Below are 10,000 nucleotides of genomic sequence, written 5' to 3'. Positions count from 1 at the left end.
TGAAGTTTTCTTTGGAATCAGAAGCAAAGTTCCTCCTGGAAATTGGTCCGAAAAATAAAATTTTAATTGAAAAACGACGTGTTGTGAAACTTAGAAGAAAGATTCTACGTGAAGAGCTCTTTCACACACACACACACACACACACAGAAAGTTACTTCAGAAATTCTCCCCCAGGGGGCGAAGCGTCGAGGGACAGAGGAAGCAGAAGAAAGAAAGTCCTTTGATATTTGATTAAACAAACTTTTGGAATTTCATAACTGATAGAACGAGTGAAGAAGGGGACGAGATAAATTATCGTTTTTTGGTTTTGATTCTCTCTCTCTCTCTCTCTCTCTCTCTCTCTCTCTCTCTCTCTCTCTCTCTCTCTCTCAATTTATTTATAAGTGCAAAGTCGTAAGGAAACGCGTTGCCAATAGTTTGTTATTCTGTTTCTAATTTTCTCCAGAACAAAATCGTCCTTACCAGACACTTTGGGGCTTCGTTCGGCCTCTTCCATAAGTGACGAGGTTCGTTCATTAAGTGACGAAGACCCGAGACTATAAAACTTCACTTGGATATTTTCTTGAATTTTGTTTTACCGTTATAGCTAACAGCCATTCCACTTGGTCCCTAACCTGAACTGACCTTTACTTTATACACTTAACATATGAGAGGTATTTTAAAAATGTATCGCGTCTAAAATGGGAGCAGAGGGAAAATGAACCATAGTTCGGTAGAGGTTAAGTACAGAAGTTTGCTAAGTTGGGGTCCGTTGAGTTTGAGGTGTTACTGGGCCTGTGTTGTTCAGAAGACATTCCGATAAACAAACTGAAATAAATAAAAACTTATTGTTGAAGGCAATTTATCATGTTTGGTTGGCAACAACGTTTAATGATAATAATAGAAAAAATAAAATGAACAAATTTTCCAAAAGGAAAAAGAAATTGAAATTAAATATAAAATTCTTATTCAAGGCAAGCAAGTGTTTGATTCACAACAACTTTTAATAAAAAAAATTGAAATAGAAAATTTTTTCCATGAAGATGGGCTTCCAGGAAGGAGGAAGAGGGTTGAGATGATAGTTAGGTGGTGACTCTCGACACGGTTGAGGAGAGAGAGAGAGAGAGAGGAACGGGATTCGGATTTAAATCCCTGGTAAGAAGGAAGGATGAGAAGCTCTTCCTGGGATTCTCTCAGAATTCAAATCGTGTTCCCGAAACTGATTCTTGGTGTCTCTTCTCTCGGCCGATTTGTTCTCCCCAGGGGGAGAGAGAGAGAGAACACCTTTCCCTCGAGGCACAAGTAAAATTCAAATTTCGGGTTATTGGTCGGACCTGAAATGCGTCTCCCTTCACCGTCCTCTCACCCCCCCCCTCACCCCCCCCCCCCCACCCCACCCCCGCCACCTCAACCCCATTTCATCAAGTGGCCCCCCAAAAAAATCCTCCGAAGGACAAGGGTCGCCCCGAGGCCTTCGAATCACTTGAAAGGGAGAGAAAGAGAGAGGAGGAGGGACCTTTGAGGTTGTCCTCAGAATGCGTTGGTCAGAGATGGTGCTCTCTCTCTCTCTCTCTCTCTCTCTCTCCTTTTCCACCTTTTTCTCAATTCCATTTTCGTTATTTTTTTATATTTATTATTGCGTATGTCATATAATAATAATAATAATAATAATAATAATAATAATAATAATAATAATAATAATAATAATAAAGGATCTTTACCATAATTTCCTCAGTCTACTCAGCTGTAAATGAGTACCTATCCCTGATGGTGTAGGGTCCAGCTATGGGTTAAATAGCAAAACTCAGCAATGATGGAAAGAAATGAAGGAATAAACGACAACGACGTAAATGGAACCTCTGTCAACAGAGGCTTCGCTTCGTCCGGCAACCAGGTATTCAACCCAATTGTAGGGGAAGACGGTCAGGTACTTGGAGGTCGTCATCCAGCAACTGATCACCAGAACGACAGTAATCAACAGCCTGAGATTGGAGCTACAGAGGCAAAAAGGAAGAAATGGACAAGAGAAGAAAATAAGGAAATATGGAGATGCTACATCAGAAGCAACCGACGGAGAGAGGATATAGAAGAAGATTGGTCAACATCTGGAATGAGAGGAATAACACCCCCCAAACAGAGCAGAGGCTGGCAGACCAAGTAAGGAACATAAAGAAAAAGAACTGGCTCTCCCCAACAGAAAGGAAGAAACTGGAAAGGGAAATGTCACACGACAACGAATTACACGAAGCACGAACTGAGAGACGATGCCACAGAGACGACACGGAGGATGAGGTATCAAACAACGACACACGAAGAAACACCGACGAAGTAACAGAGAGGACGGAATGGGTAGAAAAGATAGAAAATGGATGGAGCCAGATACAGAGAGAACAAAGATCCCCTCCATGAAAGCCTACAACACCAAGAAATTAAGGGAGAAAACAAGTGAGGTCAAGGTGAAAAAATGGGTCCGTAATATACACACCAGTATCACGAAACAAATAACTTGACATATGCAGGGGCAAGATTAGTAGCAGAACTGATGGGGATTCGAACACCAACACCACCGTCACAACCAACCCAACAGAAACCAAAACAGCAACCTCCTTGGAAAAGGCGCCTGGAAAAGCAAATCATGGTGATGAGATCTGACTTGAGTAAACTGAAAGAGATGGCAGAAAAAAGGCTAAGAAGCAAGAAAAACAAGGGAGGAACTCAACGAGAAATACAAAGTACAAGAGAGGGGACTAAACAACACAATAGAAGATGTAAAACAGAGGCTTAAGGCCAAAGCACACAAGATCCAACGGTACATGACAGGAATAAGGGATACCAACAGAACAAACTATTCGCAACCAACCAGAAAAGACTATACAGCCAACTAAGAGGGGAAGACAACCACCCAGAAATTCCTGAAGCCGAACCAAGTAAGAGACTCTGGGAAAACATATGGAGCAATCCGGTATCACACAACAAACATGCAACATGGCTCCAGGAGTCAAGAAGAAGAAACAGGGAGAATAAACAAAGATTCACAGACATCACGACAGACACAGTCAGACACCAACTAAAGAAAATGCCAAACTGGAAAGCCCCAGGTCCCCGATGAGTCCATGGATACTGGCTCAAAAAACTTCAAGGCCCTACACCCACGAATAGCAGAACAACTCCAGCATTGTATCTCAAATCACCAAGCACCCAAATGGATGACCACAGGAAGAACATCCTTAGTACAAAAAGACAAAGAGTAAGGGAAATATAGCAGTAACTACAGGCCTATCACCTGCTACCAATAATGTGGAAGTTACTAACAGGTATCATCAGTGAAAGGCTATACAAACTACCTAGAGGAGACAAACACCATCCGCCCCCACCAACAGAAAGGCTGCAGAAGGAAGTGTAGGGGCACAAAAGACCAGCTCCTGATAGACAAAATGGTAATGAAGAACAGTAGGAGAAGGAAAACCACCTAAGCATGGCATGGATAGACTATAAGAAAGCCTTCGACATGATACCACACACATGGCTAATAGAATGCCTGAAAAACCATATGTGGGGCAGAGGAAAATACCATCAGCTTCCTCAAAAATAGATGCGCAATGGAATACAATACTTACAAGCTCTGGAATAAGACTGGCAGAGGTTAATATCAGGAGAGGGATCTTCCAGGGCGAACTCACTGTCCCCACTACTCTTCGTAGTAGCCATGATTCCCATGACAAAAGTACTACAGAAGATGGATGCCGGGTACCAACTCAAGAAAAGAGGCAACAAAATCAACCATTCTGATGTTCATGGACGACATCAAGCTGTATGGTAAGAGCATCAAGGAAATAGATACCCTAATCCAGACTGTAAGGATTGTATCTGGGGACATCAGGATGGAGTTTGGAATAGAAAAATGCGCCTTAGTCAACATACAAAAAGGCAAGTAACGAGAACTGAAGGGATAAAGCTACCAGATGGGAGCAACATCAAACACATAGATGAGAAGGATACAAATACCTGGGAATAATGGAAGGAGGAGATATAAACACCAAGAGATGAAGGACACGATCAGGAAAGAATATATGCAGAGCTCAAGGCGATACTCAAGTCAAAACTCAATGCCGGAAATATGATAAAGCCATAAACACATGGGCAGTGCCAGTAGTAATCAGATACAGCGCAGGAATAGTGGAATGGACGAAGGCAGAACTCCGCAGCATAGATCAGAAAACCAGGAAACAAAATGACAATACACAAAGCACTACACCCAAGAGCAAATACGGACAGACTATACATAACACGAAAGGAAGGAGAGAGGACTACTAAGTATAGAGGACTGCGTCAACATCGAAAACAGAGCACTGGGGCAATATCTGAAAACCAGTGAAGACGAGTGGCTAAAGAGTGCATGGGAAGAAGGACTAATAAAAGTAGACGAAGACCCAGAAATATACAGAGACAGGAGAAAGACAGAAAGAACAGAGGACTGGCACAACAAACCAATGCACGGACAATACATGAGACAGACTAAAGAACTAGCCAGCGATGACAATTGGCAATGGCTACAGAGGGGAGAGCTAAAGAAGGAAACTGAAGGAATGATAACAGCGGCACAAGATCAGGCCCTAAGAACCAGATATGTTCAAAGTATTGATAGACGGAAATAACATCTCTCCCATATGTAGGAAGTGCAATACGAAAAATGAAACCATAAACCACATAGCAAGTGAATGCCCGGCACTTGCACAGAACCAGTACAAAAAGAGGCATGATTCAGTGGCAAAAGCCCTCCACTGGAGCCTGTGCAAGAAACATCAGCTACCTTGCAGTAATAAGTGGTACGAGCACCAACCTGAAGGAGTGATAGAAACGATCAGGCAAAGATCCTCTGGGACTATGGTATCAGAACGGATAGGGTGATACGTGCAAAAAACAGACCAGACGTGACTTTGATTGACAAAGTCAAGAAGAAAGTATCACTCATTGATGTGCAATACCATGGGACACCAGAAGTTTGAGAGAAAGCAAGAGGGAAAAATGGATAAGTATTAAGATCTGAAAATAGAAATAAGAAGGATATGGATATGCCAGTGGAAATCGTACCCATAATCATAGGAGCACTAGGCACGATCCCAAGTCCCTGAAAAGGAATCTGGAAAAACTAGAGGCTGAAGTAGCGGGCCTCATGCAGAAGAGTGTGATCCTAGAAACGGCACACATAGTAAGAAAAGTGTGGACTCCTAAGGAGGCAGGATGCAACCCGGAACCCCACACTCTAAATAAAACCACCAGTCGAATTGGAGGACTGTGATAGAGCAAAAAAAAAAAAAAAAAAAAAAAAAAATAATAATAATAATAATTCCATCTTGTTTTTCAGTTTGGGAAACGTTGTGAGAGATTGATTTGCTTATGAAATTCAGGCTGTCAGCCCAGAACATGAAGCCATTCAGGGACTTGAGACCAGTGAATGATTGAGTTGGAGTGGTTGGACAGCAAGATGAGGAGATCCAGATCTGAAGGTGAACTGGGAGAAATCCCATCAGTCAGTCGCATTAAGAAATGAAAATTAGAGGCGTGGACAGCAAGATGGAAGAAAGGAGACTGGAATGGAGGTCAAGTAAAAAGAAAAATAATGATAATAATTATAGAAATAATTCATGTCCATTTGGGGTCCGAAGAGACGCTGCAAATAACCTTAAGGAAATGCCTACAGTTTGCCACGAATGTAGACATAGGAATTGTACATCTAACATATTTTTTATTCAGAAACTTTGACATTTTCTCTAATGTTCTTTTGAATAGAACATGAAACCTGAGACAAACATATTTTTTATGATTATTACGAATCCAGTGAGCATCTCTTTCCGTTCAGTTTATTGTTTTAAAGAAAAGTGTTGTGTATGAATTACAGTTCTAGTTAAACAAAATTAACTTCTTTTACAAATAAATTGTTCATTTGAACAACACTGGCTAATCGCATCCGTCCTCCAAATGGTTACATATTTCTTTCACGATTATAATTCAGATTCTGGTGCGCGCGCACGCTTGTGTAATTGATGAAATAGACTGAGCAAGAACAAGTTGAATTAGAGAGCTGCTCAATCTTCATTTTAATAATTTTTTTTCACGTTTGATGAAAGTTTTCTTTGAGATTACTGCTGTGTTGAACGTTCATTTACAATATACAACAACACAATAATATTATGTTTTTTTTAATTAGTATTTACGTTAATTGTCTGTAATGGAGTAGTACTCAGACTTCACAAAACGACAGAAAAGAAGAGGAGGTTGAAGTACCTTTTGAGTAGAAGCTCTGTCGGACGTTAACTTACACTTGGCATCAACTTAATATAGTTGTGTTGTCTTTTTGCAAATGTGTTGCTGTTAAGTTTGTTTGAAAACGGCTACAAAGGCTTCACAACGTAATACTGTACATTTTGCTTAAAAAGGTTTAGTAAAAAATCACAAAGAAATTTTAGAGTTTTTCAACTGGTAAAGTAACTTATATAGACTGAGTTCCATAAGGACAAAAATCCTGTTAAGATGATTCCTTCCGGACCAGAGACGAATGGCGAAATGAGAATCCTTATGAAGCCATTGTGGGGAAAGGGAACATCGACTGAAAAATGATTAAGAGAGTTGACCTCGGAGTGAAGATCTCAGGAGGAAAATTGTGGAACTTTGTTTGAGTAAGAAAATTATGTGCAATTTGAGTCTGGGCTTGACTGGAAGGTCAGGGGAAGTGGCTGAGATGTTGACAGGTTAATGACTGGAAGGATAGATCGAAAATTATGAAAAATTAAACAAGAATGTTAAAATGGTGGAAAAATAGTAACACAATATTTTGAGGTGTTATTTGATTTGAGGCCCCCATTCTAGTGTTTAGTTTTCTGGAGAGAGAGAGAGAGAGAGAGAGAGAGAGAGAGAGGGGCCGGGGGGGTGATATGAATTTGTTCTCCAAGTTAGAGAGAGGAATTCTCAATGTTATGGTCCTACGTTCAAAGTATTTCCGTTAAAGTTAAAATCACTAGTCAAGTTGTTTGATATAAACTTTGTCGATGATAAAACTTCATTTTACTAATCTCCCGGAGACTTATCATGATTTTGTTTTTTATATCAGTTTAAAATGCGTTCTCGTTTAATGGTTTTAACTTTTCCATAATGTGTTGTGATTTCACTTTGCACTTTTTATAACAATTTCATTTTCATGACTCGATTATTTCCAAAATTTTAACTCATGAAATGTTCCAGTCTGTGAGAATAAGTAGCCGTTGTCAAATGTGATTTACAACTGACCCATTTATTCATTTATGTTGAAAAACGACTGACAAACCATTCCACAAAGGAAACCGAATGGAATGATGGTAGACGCATTCCTTCGACCAAAATGACAAGGAGGAGGTCAACACACAAAGCAGAAGTGACCTGAGATTTGTCTAAGGACATCGGATTCCCTTCGGCCACAAAGGACCGACAAAGGAAGAAGCATCAGGGTTGATGGGACATTTTGTCAACATTATAATGGCCGTCACTTTGTCAACCCGATTGCAGATCGCTCCTACATTTTTCCTCCCCAATATTGATTCTGCTGTTTTTTATTTTAAGAGTTAGGGTACATCCGAAATGCAATTCAGCATGCCATAAACATATTGTCCCAAACATGATGAGTACAAGTTGACAACTTTTTCTTATAACACATATGTCATAAACATGTTTACCACAAGCTAACAACTTTTTGACTGTCCATACAATTACCAGCATTTGGCCAAGGGTCATTCTCCACCTACAGTTGCTGACTTGTTGTCAACTGTTTGTGATTGCAATCAGAATGTGATGTTCAGTGTGGTCACCCATCCGAGCACTGAACTGGCCATTGTCACCTAGAGAATAGAGCTGATTGTCTGAAGCAAATGCCAATGAGATGTCTGGATGTTGAGTGACTCTGCTGTTTAATTGAAGGCCTCAGTTCTTGACTTGATTGCTGGAAGTGGACCTCTTCTGTTCTCTGTCTCCTCTGGTGAATCGGGAGGAAGTTGACAGAAAATGTGTTGGCAGATATATTGCTCTGTTGTTACGTGTTATTCTCTCTCTCTCTCTCTCTCTCTCTCTCTCTCTCTCTCTCTCTCTTCTCTCTCTCTCTCTCTTTCCCTTTAGTAATGTTTTATATCTTTGTAATTTCCTTTTTAGAATGTTCTTACTGAAATTTTATGTTGAATCTTGTAAACAGTTTGATCAGTCGCGAATGAATTTAACAGCCATAGAGGAAAAAGGTCGATGTTGTCCAGTGAATTAGATAATTGAAGTTGAATCTCCCGAGTCCAACCGTGGGGACGTATTGTGACCCATTGCCGTCCTCAGGGACAGCAGAGTCTGTTGTGAGTTCGGGAAAGTCTGGTCCGAATTTGACGGCTGTCGCTGATAAGAGGCCTTGAATGTGTTCTCTATAGAGACTAATACTAAAATTGCTTTAAATGTCATGTTTTTATTGATGTCAACTTTCTAATATTTAAAAAACGTTTCCCGTTCACTTATGTTTGTGAACAGAACGTTTCTCACTATGGTTATTCTAAGGTGACCAAAGTCATCACCATCCCGTAGAGGGTTAGTACCGCAGTGCACTGTAGGCATTACTTAAAAGACAGTTTCTTTCCAGCGTCCCTTCCATGGCCTCTAGTGCTACAAACCCCTTTATTCATTTTACTCTACCTCCTTCATGTTCTCAACCCTCTCTTGACAGTCGTCCATAGAGCTCCTTCAAGCTGCAAAAGGTTTTCCTCCTGTTACGTCGTTTCTGACCTTTCTACTCTCAGTTTTCCTTTCACTTTCCATTCCGAAGTCTCCACCGTCTATTTCCTCTCTATCGTTATGGAATGATGTATTTAATTTTATTCTATATTTTAACGAGAGACACTCAAATACAGATATATTTCCTTACGCGAAATTCACAATCTTTTGTTCAAAGTTCATATTTGTTTCATCAACTTGAAGTTTAGTAATGGACTCTGGTGTGAGCTAAGCTGTTATCCACAAAGGTGGAAATTAAAAGGCCTTTTTTTTTTTTCAGAGTACCATAACAAACAACCACCAATGAGAGACACACAACAGACACAGAAGACTAAAAACAAAAGAATGTACAAAAAGGATAACAAAGTCTCTTTCAAAGTCAAGATGAAATAGGTCTGTGGTTTGTATAAAAGCCAGAGGAACTTTGTTTATGTTCGACGATCACAATACATCAAAAATGCTTTTTGTCATTAGAGCCCTGGATTTTGTTACCTATTTAACAGCATAACTCTCTTAGGGGTAGTGCCGTCAGTGGTCTGGTGTGGACCTATGGACTCTTCCAACATGCAGGAGAGAGAGAGAGAGAGAGAGAGAGAGAATCCTTCCTGTCAGCTAACCAAGCAAAAACACATTCATGTTACTATCAGGTACATAATTCACTATAGGATTAATTGATTTTTCAGGTTTTTGGAGACGGCATAAGTAAATCGTCTCTCACTCTTGAGATCGATCCTGGGGTTCCTTGCTGTGTTGGGAGGTTGATAACAACTGGACCATGGTTGTTCAAACTGTTTCGCTCCGTATCGAGAGAAGTTAAAAAAACTCTTTATATGCAATTTTATATAGTGGTTGTCTACCCCGAGAGGGAGTCCGTGCTATGTCCTCTCGTTAGTGTCTCCCGACTAGCGGTTTGTTTAACTTCTCCAAGTGCCAGTGTTTGTTTCCAGAGCATTGCAAGATATAATTGCGTGTGTGCTGTCAAGTGAATGAAAATTTAGCGTACTATTAATTTGGCTTCATCTACGACGTTCTTCCTCAGGGCCTGGAAGAAGGTCAGGGTTCCATACCATTGCGTTCCAGCATCTCTGTTTTTCCAGATTTAGATAAATTAAGTGTTATTACAACGTTAATAGACTAGATCTCTTAGCCAAGGCTCGTCGACTCATAAGCCTAGGCTAAATGCCATTTCTTAGGCTAAGCCAGACCTTTGTTTTATAAACAGCTGAGTCCAATAGCTTTCCAGGATATG

At 40.3% G+C, this 10,000-nt stretch overlaps 1 protein-coding gene across 1 annotated transcript in view; it reads right to left on the bottom strand.

Annotated features, from left to right (window-relative positions):
- The window catches only part of LOC135199011 (uncharacterized), a 193,612-nt gene that overhangs the window by 58,456 nt on the left and 125,156 nt on the right, over positions 1 to 10,000 (bottom strand). The gene's annotated exons all lie outside the window — the stretch shown is intronic.

This window comes from Macrobrachium nipponense, chromosome 25 (genome assembly GCF_015104395.2).
Source record: "Macrobrachium nipponense isolate FS-2020 chromosome 25, ASM1510439v2, whole genome shotgun sequence".
Classification (NCBI taxonomy): domain Eukaryota; kingdom Metazoa; phylum Arthropoda; class Malacostraca; order Decapoda; family Palaemonidae; genus Macrobrachium; species Macrobrachium nipponense.
This window is presented reverse-complemented; position numbering and strand designations above follow the sequence as displayed.